Genomic DNA, 20593 nt, shown 5'->3' with positions numbered 1-20593 from the left:
ATTCATAGGGTCACCATGAGTCAGAAGTGACTTGATGACACTTAACACATACATAGTCAATAGACTGACTCAGTATAAATCAGCTTCAAATATCTATCATTTTAGAGTCCTGCTTGGGGAATCACATATTTGGATGTACCCCCTATGAAAAAGTTCCCTGTTAACGCAGAAAATTAGCACAACAGAGCAGGCTGAGATAGGGAAGCAAGAAAGATCCGGAGGTGGTTTGACATTGCCTGCGTCCGCATCATTACCCTGGTATTCCTTGGAGGTCTCCCATCCCATCCCAATCGGCTGGAGATTGGTTGTAATAGCAGGAGATCTCCAGCTAGTACCTGGAGGTTGGCAACCCTAGTCAGCGGGGGTGACCGTGGGGAAACGTCCCTGCATAAAAGGCCATAGATTGATAAACAGACAAACTCTATCTGAGTTCTGCCTTTGAATTCCTTCCTCCCCCACCCCCTGCCCTATGTCTTTGTCATGTCTAAATGCCTCCCCATGTCAAACAAGTACTGGTTTCAGCCCTGGAGCACAGTCCAGTATTGTTTGCACAACAGGGTCATGAGAGAGGCTGGCACTATGTTAAAGGTTCAGATAAAGGTCTTTCATGACAGGAAGTGCGACAAAGCCCAGCTTTGCCTCTCTCAACACTGTCTTGTGTTTTACGGGCTGCCCCAGGATGCCCTGCAATATGGGCATGGGCAGGGCCCCTCTGTGCCATCTGGCCTCTGTCCAGAGAAGCCTGTTCATCTTTGGCTAGACAAGGACTAGCAGAGTTAATGGATAGGGTTGCCAGCGTGGTATAGTGGTTAAGAAAGTCAGCATATAAAAACCAACTCTCCTTCTTCTTCAGCCTCCAGGTAGTAGGTGGAGATCTCCTGCTATTACAACCAATTTCCAGTCGATAGAGCTCAGTTCACCTGGAGAAAATGGCCATTTCGGCAATTGGACTGTATGTCACTGAAGCCCCTCCAAACCCCTCCCTCCTCAGGCTCCGCCACAAAAATCTCCAGGTGTTTCCCAAGCCAGAGCAGGCAACCCTATTAATGGACAGAGGAAGAGAAGAGAAGAGTTGGTTTTTTATAGACTGACTTTCTCTACCACTTAAGGAAGAATCAAACCGGCTTACAATCACCTTCCCTTCCCCTCCCCACAACAGTCACCCTGTGAGGTAGGTGGGGCTGAGAGTGTGTGACTAGCCCAAGGTCACCCAGCTGACTTCATGTGGAGGATTGAGGAAACAAATCCAGTTCACCAGATTAGCCTCCACCGCTCATGTGGAGGAGTGGGGAATCAAGCCTGGTTCTCCAGATCAGACTCCACCACTCCAAACCACCACTTTTAACCACTACACCACCCTGGGGGATATCAATATGAATCTGAATGCAGCCTGGTGCACTCGCTCGATGCTGCTGTTGGGTAATGGGTGGGGGAAAGAGACTGGGTTTGGAAAAGGTTTTGGCATATGGGAAACAAATGGGAATCGACGCCGACAAGCCAAGGCTGCCGTTGCAGTCAATTAGCAATCACAGCTGTTGTGCGGGTCCTCTTGCGGGGCTGCACCGCAGGTAGCGTTTCAAAGTAAACATTCTTTTTCATTCAGATCGTTGTGTGTGCACTATGTGCGGGCACGTGGGACTGCCAGTATAGGGCAGAGATCAAGCGCGAAGTGAGGTCGTTGTAATGTAAGGGTGCAAACTGGGAACACTTCAGAGCTCAGCCATGCCTAGTTCCCTCCTGAATGAACACTTAAAGAAAAGGGCCAATTTGGACCTTACATTTTATGAACTGATTGGGGGATTATTATTTTTTACGTAATTTTTCATTCTTGAACCCAGATGATGGGATTTGCAAATGGATGCATTCCAGTGGCCTGTCTCCTACCATTCTCAGAAATCATGCTTGAAATCTTCCTCTTGTCTAAGAAGACTTTATTCAACTTGAGTGGGCTCTGCCACCAAACAAAGTTGAAGGACGGCTCCTAAGACCAGAGGACAGTTTCAAATGTTTCTCAGCAGAGATGTAGGTAGGATTCAGATCGCTGTCTTCCCCATTGCTCCCCCATTTTTTTCAAGACCTGGTTTGTGTCTGTTTTGTGCCTTTTTAATAGGGTTGCCAGGTCCATCTTTTCCATCAATGGGAGGATTTTGGGGCAGAGCCTGAGGAGGGTGGGGTTTGGGGAGGGGAGGGACTTCAATGCCATAGAGTCCAATTGCCAAAGTGGCCATTTTCTCCAGGTGAACTGATCTCTGTTGGCTGGAGGTCAGTTGAAATAGCAGGAGATCTCCAGCTAGTACCTGGAGGTTGGCAACCCTACTTTTTAAACCATCACTGTGGACAAAGACTGTGCTTTTACAACACCTGGGTTGAGAAGTGGTTCATATACTCCATATAAGTCACATTTCTGGTTGCTTGCTGTTCAGTTTCCTCTGTTCCCACGTCTGCAAGCAAGAACCTGTGCATTTGCTTCCTGTTGGCCTTCCTGCCTCGCTCAGCCTATGAAAACGTCCTCATTGATCCAAAGTCATTCAGCTCCCACCTGGTGCCGTGCCTCGAAAAGCACAACTTGCTTTTCAGATCTTGCAGCTTTCCAGGATGGACACCTTTTCCTCTGGAAAAGAAAAGAAGCAGCTTGCTCTGCTATTCTCATATTTTTCTCTAGCAAAAATGCTACTTTTCCAAAGGCAATAACTGTGCAGGAGTGAAGGGTAGTGTGTTTGTTTAGGTGAAACACGTCCATCTTTCACCCATCCTGGAAAAAGAAGAAGAGATATGCGTTTCCCGACACCAGTACTGTTTTTCTCCTCGTTTTTTGAGAGGGGGGAAGATCAAGCCCACCATATTTATCAAAAACTTTGAGAGATTTCTTTCTTGCTTGCTTGCTTTCCTTCTTTCTTTCTTTCTTTCTTTCTTTCTTTCTTTCTTTCTTTCTTTCTTTCTTTCTTTCTTTCTTTCTTTCTTTCTTTCTCTCTCTCTCTCTCTCTCTCTTTATTTATGTATTTATTTATTTATGTATTTATTTATTATTGAACTTATATCCCGCCTCTCCTTGACAAGCTGGGCTTGAGGTGGTTTACATCAATATAATCAGCATATAAAATCAGTTAAAACACAAAGATATACATAAAGCACAAGACACTATCAAAACCAATAAAACAGCAATGTATATCACCTTAGTTAATCCAAGATTTGGTAACCACATGCAAACCCTTAGTCAGGAGAGAGAGGTGAGTAGGTATGATGGAATCAGGCTAGTTATATTGGTGCCGGAACAGGGAGGCCAGTTTTGATGGAAACTGTTGCTGTCCTGAGTGGGGTTGCCAGGTCTCTCTTTGCCAAAGAACTTTACTATAGAACCTGGTCAATGGTCAATTGAATTTGGAATTTATAGGAAATAGGCTGATGAAGTTAAATTATTAGTGAAAACGCTGGACTTTATTCAGGAAAAAACGTTTCCCTCTGCCGTGACTTGCCGGGGTCCTCCCGGTCTCCCGCCCGCCCCCCTCATGGGGCATTGGATCTTCTCAGATCACTTTTGGACTTCCGTGCTACTTGCCACTGCCGGGACGCTGGATTTCTTCAACCCGTTCATGTGCATCATTGCTGCTGCGGCTAACCACTCAGCTGGGAGTTGCAAGTGCTTCGGTCTTACCCGCTTAGTCTCTATGGGAATTGGGACCTTCTGCATGATCGTTGGTCTTCTTCACCTCTATTCAAGGATTCATGGACTATTAAGTTGTTATGAATTAGTATGAGTTCTATTTTATGCATTGACATATGAGTATACTGTGTGTTTAACTTTGAGCCTTCGTGCTGTTTACTTCTCTAACCTCCAGGTAGTGGCTGGAGATCTCTTGCTATTCCAACTGCTCTCCAGCCGATAGAGATCAGTTCACCTGAAGAAAGCGGCCGCTTTGGCAATTGGACTCTATGGCATTGAAGCACGTCCCCTCCCCAAACCCCACCCTCCTCAGTCTTTGCCCCAAAAACCTCCCACAGGTGATGAAGAGGGACCTAGCAACCCTATACCTCACAAAGTGTCTGTTATGGGGAGAGGAAAGGAAGGTGATTGTAAGCCGTTTGAGCCGTTTGAGAGAAAACCGGGGTATAAAAACCAGCTCTTCTTCTTCAGTTCAGAACTCCATCAAAATCTGAGTGGAACATGAGGCATTTTTAGACAGTGCTTGGGGAGAGATCGTTTCCACTGAGAGCACAGCTGCTTCTCCCCTTCCATGTGGATTAGTCTGTTGATGATTGATAGACTTGCTCTATTTGATGTCTTGTTGTTTTTCTCTTATTGGCAACGGCTTTGAGTCCACTTGGACTGGAGAAAAGTGGGTTTAAAAATACCCAGATAAATAAATAAACCCTTAGGGATTTATAATAATTCTTGCAGGTAGGCAGGTAGCTCCCTGGGAGAAATAACTGGAATTACAGAGTTGGACTGATGGGTGTCAACTGGTACGTTTTGGAATGTTGTGATCTCAAGATATATGAGGTCATTATAAAACATGAAGTGGGAAGTACTAAAAATATAAATGTTGACTTACAAGAATTAGAATGCACTGACCTGGATGACCCAGGTTAGCCTGATCTCATTAGATCTCAGAAGCTAAGCAGGGTTGGCCTGGTTAGTACTTGCATGGGAAACTACCAAGGAAGTCCATGGTTGCTACACAGAGGTAGGCAATGGAGAACCACCTCTGAACGTCTCTTGCTTTGAAAAACCAATGAGTATTTTAAAGAATTATTAGGTTGTGATTCCAATATTATATAACACCTAGACATAGCAAAGGCTAATGGTTATAGTGGGAAATGTTGGAAATGCCAAAATACAGAAGCAACATTCTAATGCAGTGGTCCTGTAAAAAGGCAAGAAAATACTGGATAAGGATACATGATGAAATACAAAAAAAATATTGAAAATGAAGTTTGTGGTAGATCCAAAAAGTTTATTATTAAATATTTTACCAAGCAATATCTCAAAAATATATTATGAATTAAATAGGTATATGGTGACAGTGGCAAGAACGGAAAGCAGAGAAGTACCCAGATGTAACTGAATGGTTAAATAAATTAACAGAGTATGCAATTATGGCTAACTTGGCATCTTTAGTACATAATAGATTTCTGAGTTCTATGAAAAATGGAATTATTCTTTAACTATATAGCCATTAACTAATGACAGAAATAGAATTTAAGAATATAAGCAACAAAAGTATTATTAGATATGAAAATACAAGTGGAATATAGAAGAGTGCTAGTCAAAGAAGGTAGTAATTGATTGAACTGTAACTATAAAGTAAGTTCCAATATAATGTAATAATTGTCTGTTTATGTTTGTATGTTTGTATGCCCTTTTTGTTAAGTTCGAAAAAGAAAAAAAGAAAAGAAAGAAAGAAAACCCAATGAGGTTGCCATAAATTGGCTGTGAGTTGATGGAACTTCCCGCCTGTACCTGGATTAGAACATGCAGAGCTCTGCCCTTAAGGATGCCTTACTGGTTGACACCATGGAGAACTTTTTCACACCCACATGCCTTCTACTGAGTCAGACCATTGAAGAGGAAGAGGAAGAGTTGGTTTTTATATGCCAGCTTTCTCTACCACTTAAGGAAGAATCAAACCGGCTTACAATCACCTCCCATTCCCCTCCCCAACTAGCATCATGTGTAGGATTGGCCTATCAAACTCAACATGGTTTCCTCTGGCAAACAGCAGCTCTCTGGGGTTTCATGGAGAGGTCTTTCCCACCCTAGATCTAGAAGTGGAGCTGCTAGGGACTGAACCTGGGACCTTCTGTAAGCCAAGCAAACGCTCTGCTACTGAACCACAGCCCTTCCCTTGAAGGTTCCTTTGGGTGGGGGGAAACAACTCTGGACCTTCCCCATGGCATTGCTTCAAGCAGTGTTTCTTGAAGGTTAAAGGTGTCTACTTGTGCCCTGGAGTGATAAACTAGGGCCCCTTTTCTGTCTGTCTCGGGTGAGTGATGGGCCTCACCGCTGGATCTGAAGCCCGCATGAGAGAATATATGAGGGAACCTTTGCTCTTTCCATTACACAAGAACCCTGAGTTGACATGATGAGCGATGGAAGTATCACCAGCGCTGAGGGTCTCCGTCTCCGACAGAGACAGCACATCAGACATCTGTCCTGAAGGAGACCTGACGGTGTTTCTGCTGCTTTATTACAGCTCTTGCACAAAGGAAAGGTCAGTGGCGGATGTCCTCTTTTGCACTGGGCAGGGTGTTGGGAAGGGCCGCCGAGTGCCTGGTTCTATGAGACCACGATACTGAGGGATTCCAGGGGCTTTGGGGGAGCCACACTAGACAGAGGGTGGACATTTAATTTGCAATGACATGTCATGTAAATACTGATTTAAAAGAGTAAGCCTAAAGTCAACAAAGGACCCTGCTAAAAACCAACAGAACTTTGATCCTGGATGTCAGGATGTCCAAACAAACAGCAAAGTAGGAGCACCACGGGGGACTTCTGTTGGGCAGGAGGGGAGTAAGTCCCTTCTGGGGGGGGGGCTTTCCCAACTGACTGTCAGACTCATACCGCCCCCTATTGTCCTTTCAAAGGATATGAATTAAAGGGGACATGAAGGGGGTATCTGGTCATAGGTGAAGTATTAACCTGGGCCAGCGTCAGCATACCTTGAAGATGGGCAGCTGCTAGGGCCCAGGGTCTCTAGCAGGGCACACTGATGCTGACATTTACATTTACATTGGTCTTTTATCCATGGGTTGGATCTCCCTGCTTGGACCTGGATGCATCGCACATTAAAGTAACCCGGGCTGGGGGAAACTGTATGCATTGGCTTGAATGATCAGGGACGAAACTTTGTGCTAATCCAGCCATGGATACAGAAAAACAGTCTCCCAAGCTCAAATCAAGTCCCACCCCTTTAAATGCTTCTCTGTATTTCTCTGTCAAAGACAGGACATTTTGGAGGACTTTCATTCATAGGGTCGCCATGAGTCGGAAGCGACTTGACGGCACTTAACACACACACACATTTGGCTTACTTCACAGTGCTCCCTGTGAGAGAAGATTTCCTTTCCCCCCAAACCCAACTGCCTCATAAAAAAGCATTTTAAGAACAAAAAACGGAGAAATCTGAAAGAAAAGGGGGGGGGGAATCCAAGCCTCATTTTTAAAAAGCCTTTCTTTTGCTCAGAAAGAGCTCTGAAGTAGCAGGAAGCACTTGAATCCCCGCCTCTCTTTGCACACTGTTTTGTGATTGGCTGTGAGAGAAGCCAACCTTCTGTTTCCCCCTGTTTAACCATCACGTGCTGCTTTGAGGAGGGGGTTGGAAAAGAGTGGGGTGTGATCGTTCGGGGAAGCTCAATCCGAGAATGGAGTATGCACTCTCTGTGACTCTGGAATGAGCCAGGATGAAAGGTTTAATCCGGGCCAGAAGAGGAATGGGAAAAGCTGGGTTCATTTTGCGTTGAAACAGCGTTGAGCTTCCAAGATATCGTGCATACTGAAAAATTTGATCCTGGCTGAAATGGGGAATAAAGGAGGTTAAAGTGTAAAACACCTTTGCCCTTGTGTGTCTAACTTACTCTTCTCTACTTAAGGATAGATGGAATCATATTCTAGCTGTATCTGAAGAAGTGAGCTGTGTGGCTCACGAAAGCTCATACCCTGCCAGAAATTGTGTTAGTCTTTAAGGTCCTACTGGACTCTTGCTCTTTTCTACTACTGCAGATAGACACGGCTACCCATCGTGATCTATAGTACGTACTATCTGTTTCAGTGTGTATTATACTATTGTGTAATTTCTGCCCCAAACATGTCATATTAATACTTATGCTTTTGTTTGGCCCTGTTTAAGATTTCTGCTTGGTTCCAGATTTCTGCAATCCAGATCCTATGACACTGTTTCTTGGATTTCCCATCTTGTTGACTGCATTGGCTTGCGCTGCGCAATCCACCTTGAGTCTCAGTGGGAAAGGTGGACTATAAGTAAGAAAAAATAAGTACTAGTGAAGAGGAGGTACTATGTCACCTGTTTGATCTCTGTGATTCTCACACTGGAGAGCCAGCGTGGTGTAGTGGTTAAGAGCAGTGGTTTGGAGTGGTGGACTCTAATCTGGAGAACCGGGTTCGATTCCCCACTCCTCCACATGAGCGGGGGAGGCTAATCTGGTGAACTGGATTTGTTTCTCCGCTCCTCCACATGAAGCCAGCTGGGTGACCTTGGGCTAGTCACACTCTCTCAGCCCCATAGGCTTGCCAACCTCCAGGTACCAGCTGGTGATCTCCTGCTATTACAATTGATCTCCAGCCGATAGAGATCGGTTCCCCTGGAGAAAATGGCCGCTTTGGCCATTGGAGTCTACGGCACTGAAGTCCCACCCCAAACCCTGCCCTCCTCAGGCTCCGCCCCCAAAACCTCCCGCCGGTGGCGAAGAGGGACCTGACAACCCTACAGGCCCACCTACCTCACAAGGTTTCTGTTGTGGGGAGGGGAAGGTGATTGTAAACCAGTTTGAGTCTTCCTTAAAAGGTAGAGAAAGTTGACATTTAAAAACCAACTCTTCTTCTTCTTCTTCTTCTTCTTCCTGTCATTAGCAAAGAATCTGAGTGCTAACGTCTTTTCTGGAGTCTGTAATCTTTTGACGGGAGACACCAGTTAAATCTGGGACCTGCTGCATGCACAGTATGGCCTGTGCCACTTGAGTCTCACAATTCCACAGCTTCTGGGAAAGGAAGTAAGTTGATCATATATTTCCAGAGAAAGGGAATCAGCGATGCATGGGACCTCTCTGCTCCAAGGGGATTAGAATGGCTGATGGATCAGGCATGGTGACTTAATTTTTCAATCCACTCTTCAGTCCTTCTCATGGGGAAACTGGTTGGGAATTTGGCTTTAAAGCCTACTACAGGCTGACCAGTTATTTGCCTGTTTTCTCACGCTCAACATGTATCTTTATAATTAAAGAGGACTTACAAAAACATGACATGTCTCCAGTTCTTTCTCTTCCCACCAAACCAATTTCAGGGCTGCCAGGAAACTCCCAGTCACCTGGGGGATATGAAAAGGGGAAGGCTTTTGCTCTGTGGAAGAGTCTCTGCTTTGCATCCAGGAGGTCCCAGGTTCAATCCCCACCATCTTCAGTTACAAAAGACCAGGTAGGGCTGCCAACTGGCAAGCAGGGGTTGGAGATCTCTCAGAGTATATATATCACTTATTTATTATTTATTTAAAACACGAATTCCACTTCTCCTAGAGAAAGTTGACTTCATGAAATCATAGTCGACCAAGATACTACCAATTGCGCAGGCCCATTGCAAGCATTCATGGGAAACTGAGTTTTACACTATTCTTTGGCCATTTCCAACTATGAAAAGTAAGTACTTTTAAAATTCTCCCGGGGGGCATTTTTCAAGGTAGAGCCGCCAAATTCACAGCATAGCTGCAAGGGACTCTCCTTGCAAGAACCCCAACATTTGGTAAAGTTTGGGTCAGGGGGTCCAATTTTGGAGGTGGTGCCTGAGGAGGGCAGGGTTTGGGGAGGGGAGTAGAGTTGCCAGCTCTGGCTGGGGAAATACCTGGAGATTTTGGGGGTGGAGCCTGGGGAGGGGGAGGTTTCAGGAGGGGAGAGATTTCAGCAGGATACAATGCCATAGAGTTCACCTTCCAAAACATCCATTTTCTCCTGGGCAACTGATCCCTATAGTCTGGAGGTCAACTGTAATAGTGGAAGATCTTCAGGCATCACATGGAGGAGGTTGGCAACCTTAGTTAAATGAAAGGTGTCACCTTCTACAGAATACCTACACAACCAGATTCCACCTCCCTGACTAATAGGGTTGCCAATGCCGGGTTGGGAAATACCTGGATATTTGGGGGGCAGAGCCTGAAGAGGGCATGGTTTGGAGACGGGAGGGACTTCAATGCCATAGAGTCCAATTGCCAAAGCGGCCATTTTCTCCAGGGGTACTGATCTCCATCGGCTGGAGATCAGTTGTAATAGCAGGAGATCTCCAGCTACCACCTGGAGGTTGGCAACCCTAGAAGGCAGAGACTTCAGCCGGATACAATTGTACAGAGCCCACTCTCCAAAGCAGCCACTTTCTCCATGGGAACTGATCTCTGTAAGCTGGAGATCTACTGTAATTCTGGGAGATCTCCAGGCCTCACCTGGACGTTGGCAAGCCTACTGACCGAAGCATGTTCCTTTTCGTTCTCCCTGAAGTTAGGCCCATGTGTCTAAATCCATTGATTTTAAACTTGGCGTCGGATCAGGCTGCAAACCTGATTCAGTTGTTGATCCTACCAGCCGAGCGACAGATGGCTAGCACGGAGGAGCGGAGAGGGAGCCAAATTTCACGGCTCAAAGCCTTTCTGTTTCCTAGACAGATTCTAATGAGACGCACGCGTGGGAAGAGAAAAACAGGTGGCGCAAAAACCTTTCGTAAAGTTTTCCAGGCTGGAAGGAACGGGTAGGAACCTATCCTGTTTGTCTTACTAATCACCGAACGCCACAGGACTTCGTGCCAAGGCAGGAAAAAGCTAAATCGGCTGATGGGAGCTAGAAATATGCCGTTCCTGTGCGAGAATGGACTGCGCAGCTACGTTTATTGCCTGCATGAAAAAGCCAACCCTTTCAACCCCCGGGCAAAGATGCAAGCCAAGGCCTCTCACTATAGCAATCCCTTCTCTTGCCCGGCAATCTCGTTCGTTGCCTGCCGAAATGGGGAGAGGAAGAATGGGTTGCAGCATTGTGCCAGTGTGAGTTAGCGTTGCCAACCTCCAGGTGGGGGCTGGAGATCTCCCCCTATGACAACTGATCCTCAGGCGACAGAATCAATTCCACTGGAGAAAATGGCTGCTTTGAAAGGTGGGCTTTGTATAGGGTTGCCAGGTCCCTCTATGCCACCGGCGGGAGGTTTTGGGGGTGGAGCCTGAGGAGGGCAGGGTTTGGGGAGGGGAGGAACTTCAATGCCATAGTGTCCAATTGCCATTTTCTCCAGGTCATCTTTATTGGCTGGAGAAAATGGCCGCTTTGGCTATTGAACTCTATGGCATTGAAGTCCCTCCCCTCTCCAAACCCCGCCTTCCTCAGGCTCCACCCCAAAAACCTCCTGCCGTTGGCGAAGAGGGCAACTCTACCTCCAGGGAGCACGGGGGGGGGGGATGACGTGGTTTTATGCTCCTTTAATTATCCTGTTAACAGCTCTGTGAGGCAGGATAGGCTGAGGTAACAACTGGCCTAAGGTCACACAGTATGGTTGCCAATCTCCAGGTGGTGGCTGGAGATCTGCTATTACAACTAATCTCCAGGCAACAGAGATCAGTTCCCTTGGAGAAAATAGCCGCTTTGACCATTGGACTCTATGGCATTGAAGTCCCTCTCCTCCCAAACCTTGCCCACCTCAGGCTCCACCCTCAACATCTCCAGGTATTTTCCAACGTGGAGTTGACAACCCTATCAGTAGGGTTGTCACTGTCAGGAGGTTTTTGGGGTGGAGCCTGAGGAGGGCGGGGGTTGGGGAGGGGAGGGACTTCAATGCCATAGAGTCCAATTGCCAAAGCGGCCATTTTCTCCAGGTGAACTGACCTCTATCGGCTGGAGATCAGTTGTAATAGCTAGTACCTGGAGGTTGGAAACCCTATCTATCACACAGTGACCTCTGTGGTCCTAGCCCAACATTCTAGCCCAGGGGTGTCAAACTCAATTGTTACGAGGTCCGGATATAACATGAATGTCAATTGGTCGAGCCGGGCTATGCCTCGCCAACCCAGATCAAGAGTGGGGAGGTGGCTGCCTTGGCTGGCTTGTGGATCAGATAAGAGCTCTCAAGGGGGGCGGATCCGGTCCGTGGGCCTGATATTTGACACCCCCTCCTCTAACCACTAGAACACGGTGGCCCGTCCCATGCAACATCTCACCTGAGGGTATAAGCAAAATAAGGCCTCTTCTCAGTATGTACAAAATGCCGACCAATACCATGGATTACAGTTTGTCAAATCTCTGATAAAATGCAGTTTGTACTTGATATGTAAGTAGAGAATTCTAGATGGCTTGTACTTCATCTTTGTAAGCTCTTTGGACTTGCTGGCAATCAGTCACTTCAAATGCTTCTAAACTCTCCTTGCAATTAATTTCCAAGAGTTGATCAGCCTTGAAAGTGATGGTGCTGAGAGAAAAATGAATGGGATGGAAAAGGCACTTAATTACAACTGCCATCTCCGAAATGGAGACTGACGCGCCAACTCCTCCGTGGGGAGGGTGGTTACATTCCATCACTCTCAGAAAGAGGACAGAGTAGGTTCCCTTCGGTGAGAAGTCTATTTGATACTTCGAGTATACACTATAGCGGTGTTGGAGTATACTCTCTAGTGGTGTTGGGGTGTTGGAGGAGAGTGTTATGGATACCGTGGACTGCCAAAAAAACAAATCAGTGGGTTAGACATCAGTGGGTTAGTCAGCCTGAACTGACCCTAGAAGCTAAAATGACTAAACTGAGGCTGTCGTAATTTGGTGACATTATGAGAAGACGAGAGTCACTGGAAAAGACAATAAGGCTAGGAAAAGTTGAAGGCAGCAGGAAAGAGGAAGACCCAACAAGAGATGGATTGACTCTATAAAGGAAGCCATGGCTCTCAGTTTGCAAGACCTGAGCAAGGCTGTGAAGGATAGGACATTTTGGAGGACATGGATTCATAGGGTCTCCATGAGTCGGAAGCAACTTGACGGCACTTAACACACACACACACATACTCTATAGGCCCCAATCTGGCATATAAAAAACAACTCTTCTTTTTCTTCTTCTTTTCCTCCTTCTCCTCCTTCGAGTTTTGTTTTATTTGCTCATGCTTCAGCTCTGTTTATTTATCTGTTTATAATATTTTCTGTAACCTTCTACATCTTTCTGACGGTTTTGTATCCAGGACTTTTTAAAATGTATTCGGGTATCATGCTTCTGATTCAGTTTGCAGATTGCAATTTTATCTTGTAGTGTATTGTGCAGTAATGCCTTCCAATAAATCGTTCAGTTCGTATCAGTAACACTTTGAAGTCTGTGTCTTCCTACTGACAGTCACATACACATCAAGGTGAGAAGAACCCATAAAAGATAAGGTCTCTTGCTTAAGGGGACCGAATTACAACTGCTCCCTTCTCACAGCGTGGTGTAGTGTGGTGGCCTCTAATCTGGGGAACTGGGTTTGATTCCCCACTCCTCCACATGAAGCCTGCTGGATGACCTTGGGCTGGTCACAGTTCCCTCAGAACTCTTGCAGCCCCACCTACCTCACAAGGTATCTGTTGTGCAGAAGGGAAGGAGATTGTAAGCTGGTTTGATTCTCTTTAAAAGGTAGAGAAAATCGGCATATAAAAACCAACTCTTCTTCTTCTTCCTTCCAGTTCCCTAATCAGCACAGCTAAATGTGGTAAGTTTGACTGTCAAAATGCTGTCAAAATTTGCCTGTCAAAATTTGCAGCTGCAAGAAAAATCCATATTCTAAGTAGAAGTCACCACATTGAAATTAGTGCTGAAAAATTAATCTTACCTTGCTCGTGATGACCCATCACTCTCAAGTCAAGCATCCTCTGTGATTGCATCGATCTTTTGTTTGCAATTTAAAATGAACATTATTTCCTGCGTATTTGCCTCTGCGCTGTTTGTGGCATTGAGTTTGCTGGTTGACCAAGTCGCTACTATTGACACATGCTCATAACTGACTTGCTTCCTTAGATTGTATACTTTGCCTCTTCACTTTGGCGACTCCTTGTGGGATTTTCAAGACACCAGGCTAACAGAGGTGGTTTACCATTGGTCATTTATGGATGGGAGTTTTACCTGAAGTTGGTTGCTGGCTGGACCCACACTTTCCTGTTGGGAGTCTATGCACCAGCAGTCTCCAGGCTCAAATCAAATCCTGCCCCTTTAAACACTGCTTTGTAACTGGCTTACTTATAGCGCTTACTGTGAGAAAAAAAATCCTCCCCCAACCCAAGTGCTACATAAAAAAGCATTTTAAGAACAACAACATAAAAAATGGAGCAATCTGAAAGGGGGGGAGAAATCCAAGCCTCTGTTTCAAAAAGATTTTCTTCTGCTCAGAAAGAGCTCTGAGGAAGCAGGAAGTATTTCAATCCCCGCCTCTAGACATGCAGCTTTGTAATTGGCTGTGAGAGAAACCAAGCTTGCATGTCCCACACTTTGCCTTATGCATGGGGATTTCGCCCAGGCTTTGCTCAGGGAAGATGGAAGAGTTGGATTAACAGAGGAATGGGAAGACCTGGACGTTGCAAGAGCTGGGCACGAGGTCATCTCTAATGGACGGAAAACTCATGCATAACTCCAAGGAACAGCCGATTTTAGACCAGGGGCCAGCATGAGTGAAAGTACCCATGCATAAACGACCATTGTCTGCCTCTGTATAGCGAACTTGGACTTCACTGCTGGCCTCCCGTGCAAATACTAACCAGGGCCGATCCTGCTTAGCTTCCGAGATCTGACAAGATCAGGTTAGCCTGGGCCATCCAGGTCAGGGCAGTGTAACGCTGCTTAGGATTATATTGTGATACACTTAACATTGGCCTGTTTACAGCACGCTAGAAAGACTCCAGCAACTGAGCTGATTTCTGGAGGCCATTGCTTAGTAATATTGCAGCTCCAGGCCAGGGTGAAAAGGTGAAGCCCCTGAAGAACAGGGACACTGTTTCCCCCCCACACACACACCATTTTCTGGCAACTGGCTCTCTATTACTAACAGATCTAGGTCAGCTTATTCCCTATTCCCTTTCGCGCCTGTATCGTCTCTCTCCGTTTCAGAATCTGGAGGGTTGACTTGAAAGGGTTCCGTTCCCTTTTATCTTTAAACAGATGCGCGTCCAAATCTGGGCATCTCTGCAGGAGGGATAGCGCACAACATCGGAGAAGTTCCCCCACTCCTCGTTCCCTCCCCGTGCCTCTGCAAACAAGGGGGGGGGAGCCTGGATGAAACATCGTGGCGCTCACATCAAAACCGCACTGCGTGCAAACGATGACAGCAACTCCGTCCTGACCTGATTCTGACTGCCACCGTGAGATATCATTCACCAGATGTCACAGGGCAGTGCTTTTCCCCTTGGAGGAGTCGTCAGCTCACCTGCCAGATTCCAGGAACTTGGAGGCTGATGAAACGCAACGAGAGTGAAGTTTGGCGCTTGGCATGTAATGGTAGCCCTGTGGTATGCACGCTACATCACAGTGCTACGTGAAAAGCGGTCCCTTTCGTATCGTTCTTTCCAAGCTATCCTGCAAAACAGTTCTAGAAGGTACCCGATCTTATTAGATTCTCTTTGGTAGCCATGGCACAGATTGGGGAAAGTTGCCCTTGCTTCCTGAATGGAAAGATGTTGGGGTTCAAGACGTTAAGTGCTGTGATTGCTGACACTAAACGTGTACTGTTATTTAAGATGTACTAAAGTTAAAACAAAAAAGAAAAAAGAAAAGAAAAGAAAAAGAAGAAGAGTTGGTTTTTATATGCCAACTTTCTCTACCACTTAAGGGAGACTCAAACCGTCTTACAATCACCTTCCCTTCCCCTCCCCACAACAGACACTCTGTGAGACAGGTGGGGCTGAGAGAGCTCTTAATAGAACTGTAACTTGCCCAAGGTCACCCAGCTGGCTTCATGTGAAGGGGTGGGGAAACCAACCCAGTTCACCAGATTAGCCTCCGCCGCTCATGTGGAGGAGTGCGGAATCAAACCCGGTTCTCCAGATCAGAGTCCACTGCTCCAAACCACTGCTCTTAACCACTACACCACGCTGATTGATTCCTTTTACTCTTTATTGCTGTTAGCTGCAAAAAAAAAATGCGAACTGTTTAACCTTGGAAAGGCAAACTTACACCTGTCATAAACACTTGGTATGATAAGACACAGGAAATTTTTCAATAGCTTATTTGCTTTAAAAGCTACTAGAAGACTAAAAACTGACCTCTCTTTTATTTCCTCCATTTTAATATATGTGTGTGTGTATAAACAGACTCATCTAGCACAAATGAAAGCTGTATGTATTTCCTCTTGTAGAAATAACTGTATATAATAATAGATAGCCCAGGTTAGCCCAATCTGATCAGATTTTGTAAGCTAAGCAGGGTCAGCTAAGCAGGGTGTTAGACCTCTGAGGAAGTCCAGGGTCACTATGCAGAAGTAAGGAATGGGAAACCACCTCAGTTCATCCTTTGCCTTGAATACCCTACAGGATCGCCATATGTCGCCAGCAAGCAAGCAAGCAAGCAAGCAAGCAAGCAAGCAAGAAAGAAAGAAAGAAAGAAAGAAAGAAAGAAAGGAAGGAAGGAAGAAAGAAAGAGAAACAAAGGAAGGAAGGAAGGAAGAAGAAAAATGGACTCTCCCTTTTATCCTTTGTTAGAGGTGGACTCTGATCTAGAGAACTGGCTTTGATTCCCCCATTCTCCACATGAGCAGCAGACTCTAATCTGTTGAACCGGGTTGGTTTCCCCACTCCTCCACATGAAGCCAGCTGGGTGACCTTGGGCTAGTCACACTCTCTCAGCCCCACCTACCTCACAGGGTGTCTGTTGTGCGGAGGGGAAGAGAAGGTGACTGTAAGCTGGTTTGATTCTGCCTTAAGTGGTAGAGAAAGTCAGCATATAAAAACCAACTCTTCTTCTTCTAGATAGGAGAATTGGCATATGCTCTGAAAGACTCAGACAGTCAGGCAGACATATAGGCACACAATTTTTCTTTGTTGTTCTTTTTACAAGTAGTCTTACACCCGTGTAAGCCCACTGATTTAAATGGACTTCTAAGGGTGTAGAAAGAGTCCCACAGCACAGAGCGGTAAGCTGCAATACTGCAGTCAAAGCTCTTCCCAAAGGAAGTCGGCTTCAGGTAGCTGGATCAAGGTTGACTCAGCCTTCCATCCTTCCAAGGTCGGGAAAATGAGTACCCAGCTTGCTGGGGGTAAAGTGTAGACGACTGGGGAAACCACCCTGTAAACATAGACTGCCTAGTAAACATTATGATGTGACGTCACCCCATGGGTCAGTAATGACCCAGTGTCTGCACCTTGACCCTTTAGAAGGGTGTACTCTGTTTAGGATTGCCCATCTTCATAAAAATCATGCAACTCTTTGCTATAACTGTAACTCTGTAATAACACTGTAATTCTTTGATATAAATAGCAATTCCTCGCTAAATTTGGCTGACCTGCTGAAATTTTGCATCTGCTCTTCTGTAACATCCCCTATTGTGACTGAGGGATGTAATTATCTTTTCCCAACCTACACTGAAGAATGTTTTGTAAAATTTAAAATAAAGAGGTTTTTATGGTAGTAAAGGAAAGACATTCTGTCTGTTTAATGGACCATAGGAAATTCTTACCGTTCTCCCAAACTACAGTTCTCGGAGTTCCATTGGTGAACCAAGATTACTTGTAGTGTAGACGATTCCTCAATTATTAAAGGTTTTTTTTTTGAGGGGTGATCTTATTTCTAATCCTCATTGTTACAGAGAAATGGCTGAAAATGTGACAATGGAGAGACTTAAAGGCATGTGAATTTTTTTTAAAGAAAAAAAACTATTTTTATGCCATCTCACAACATAATTCTGGAAGTGGCTAACACTAACATCAGAAAACATTATGTTATAGTAAAGCCATAAGCTTATTCAGATACAAATCTGTGAGCAGAAACATCAGCCTAAGACCACAAACAATCAGAAGGGGGAAAGGGGAGAGAGATGAAATTACATAAACCAGATATTACCAATCTCTAAAAGCCAAGGGAAATGGGGGGGAAAAAACTATGAATGAAGGGCAATCATCAGGTGAACAGATGTGGGGAGGAAGCGGTACAAAATCTGTAAACCTCACACTTGATGAGAAGAATCGTGGAACTTCCTGATCCAGGATGTGTTGATGGCCGCCAACTTGGAAGGCTTTAAGAGTGGAGTGGACATGTTCATGGAGGATAGGGGTATTCATGGATACTAGTAAAAATGGAAACTAGTTATGATGCACACCTATTCTCTCCAGGATCAGAGGAGCAATTGAACGTGATGGCATTGAAGTCCCCTCCCCAAACCCTGCCTTCCTTAGGCTCCACCCCAAAAACCTCCTGCCGGTGGCGAAGAGGGACCTGGCAACCCTAGGTGACTGAGATGACTTCACCCAGAGAAAATGGCCACTTTGGAACATATGGCATTACAGAGAGCCAGCATGGTATAGTGGTTAAGAGTGGCAAACTCTAATCTGGAGAACTGGGCTTGAGTCCCCATTCCTCCACAAGAAGTCTGCTGGGTGACCTTGGGCCAGTCACCGTTCTCTCAGAACTCTCTCCGCTCACGCAGAAGCAGGCAATGGCAAAGCACTTCTGAATGTCGCCTACCTATAAAATTCTACGGGGTCGCCATAAGTCAGCTGTGACTTGATCGCACACACAAACACACACACATGCCGTTATACCAAATTAAAGTCTTTCCCCTCCCCAAACCCCACCCTCCTCAGGCTCCACCCCCAAAACCTCCAGGTGTTTCCAAACCCAGAGCTGGCAACCCTGTTTCTGGGTGAAGAGGATGTTGGAAAATTATTTACTTTGTACAATTAAATGTAATCCATTAATAGATTCCATAAGAATCTATTAATCCATGCATAATAAGAAAAAAACTATAGGGGAAAAAGATAGAAAAGCTTGAGAAAAAAATGTGTGTAGAGCAGAGCAAACACTGAGTTTTGGTTTAAGTTCATTTTCTCTCTCTTTTTTAAAACAGAGGCCTTCAGCCATCACCGAGGAAGTCCTGAGGTGTTTAGACAGAGATTTCACTTCTTTTGAAACGCTGTTGCTTTAAGAATGAATAATTAACCTCTTGATATTTCTCTTCAGCCCTCATTCTGTTTAACTCTTGAACTCAAATTGAAATGTCATGTTTTTTATCAGGCCTGTGCAGGTCTGTGTGTGCGATAAAAGGAAATCAGAGTTCCACATCGTAATAATGATAATCAAACTGCTACAGCTGCATCAGTCTAAAGACTGTGAAGAAGGGTCGGTTTGTCCACCTTCTCCACCCGACCCCTCATTTCCCCAGAACTTCAGCAGCTACCATTCCCACGGGGAAAAAGCTAGGAGCTGCAGACTTTCCCGCTGTGGAGTTTCCCTGCCCCCTAAGGATAAAAAAATCTCTGGTGCCACTTGGCTATTTTTTTTAATGCTAAGTAGCAATTGTCTACCCTGACCTGGATGGCCCAGGCTAGCCTGATCTCCTCAGATCTCAGAAGCTAAGCAGAGTCGGCCCTGGTTAGTACTTGGATGGCTATTTTTAAATCTGAAAAAGACCAAAAAGGTTGCGAGGAAAAGGGCATGAACAAATGTGTTATTAAAAAAAAAAGCTCTAATAAGTTATATATTTATGTATACCCTTTCCCTCTAAATCTTTTTGAGTGGGTTGCATGTCCATCTTTACTCCTTTTCTTTCTCCTGAGTTCTTTTTAAAATCCACACATATGCATACAAACACACGCACACACACACACACACACACACACAGAGAGAGAGAGAGAGAGAGAGAGAGAGAGAGAGAGAGAGAGAGAGAGAGAGAGAGAGAGAGAAACAGCTAAGATTGGATTGGAGCCTGAATGGACAAGCAGATCTTTCTACAAACCTAAAAAAACACCCCAAGTTTGCAGAAAAATCTGAAATCTTAAAAAAAAAAAAAAGCAGTAGAGGATGTCAAAATCCCCCTCCCCAAGATATAAAGATCACCTGTAGCTTTAAGGAGTGGATGCCTTCATTAGCTATAGCTAGGCCAACAGAACTGTTTTGCCAGCATTCCAGGCTTGGTTTCTATCAGTAAAAAGTCAGGGGGAGAGGGCAGGCCTCTTTCAAGGGCTGTTCTGGTTTTTGAGGGAAAACTCATAGGGTTCAGACCTGGCAGCAACATCTGGGTGATTTGATACCATGTGACTTGCGTGACTCGCCCAGGACTGTATGCTTGCTACTGTACAACAGCAGCCACCCTATAAAAGCCACTGTGATGTAGCTGTTGGAGCTTCAGACTAGCATCTGGGAGACCCAGGTTCAAATCACAAGGCTGCCTTGGAAGTTCACTAGGTGACCTTGGACCAGTCACATACTTTCAGCCTAACCTACCTCACAGGGTTGTTATAAGGATAAAAAGGAGGAGGAGAATGCTGCTTTGGTTCTCCACTGTAGGGAAAGGTGGGGCATAAATGAAGGAGGTAAATATAGCTGAAGGTGAGAGACAAATAAAGTTAGGTTGGTGAATGGCTGAGAAGGAGAGAATGAGGCAGGGAAAGGGGAGCGGATATGGGGGTTGCCAAGAGGAGGAAAGAGCTATGGAGAGCTATAGGGAGAAGGGGAGAGCTATGGAGTCTTTTAGGGAAGGGAAAGAGTAAATTGTATGGGAGGAGAAAGACAGATACCCCCACTAGTCCTTGCAGGTCCCCCACTTGTTTCCCATAGTAACACTAGACAAGTCCTCATACCTTTCATTCTCCATGAATTCATCTTGTTCCAATAAGAAACAAATCACTTGTTTCTGAGTTCTTCACCTAGTTGTAACTTCCCTTCCCACAGACTCTTAAGCACAGTCATTTTATT

Source organism: Euleptes europaea, chromosome 8, assembly GCF_029931775.1.
Source record: "Euleptes europaea isolate rEulEur1 chromosome 8, rEulEur1.hap1, whole genome shotgun sequence".
NCBI lineage: Eukaryota > Metazoa > Chordata > Lepidosauria > Squamata > Sphaerodactylidae > Euleptes > Euleptes europaea.
Note: the sequence above shows the minus strand (reverse complement) of the source record.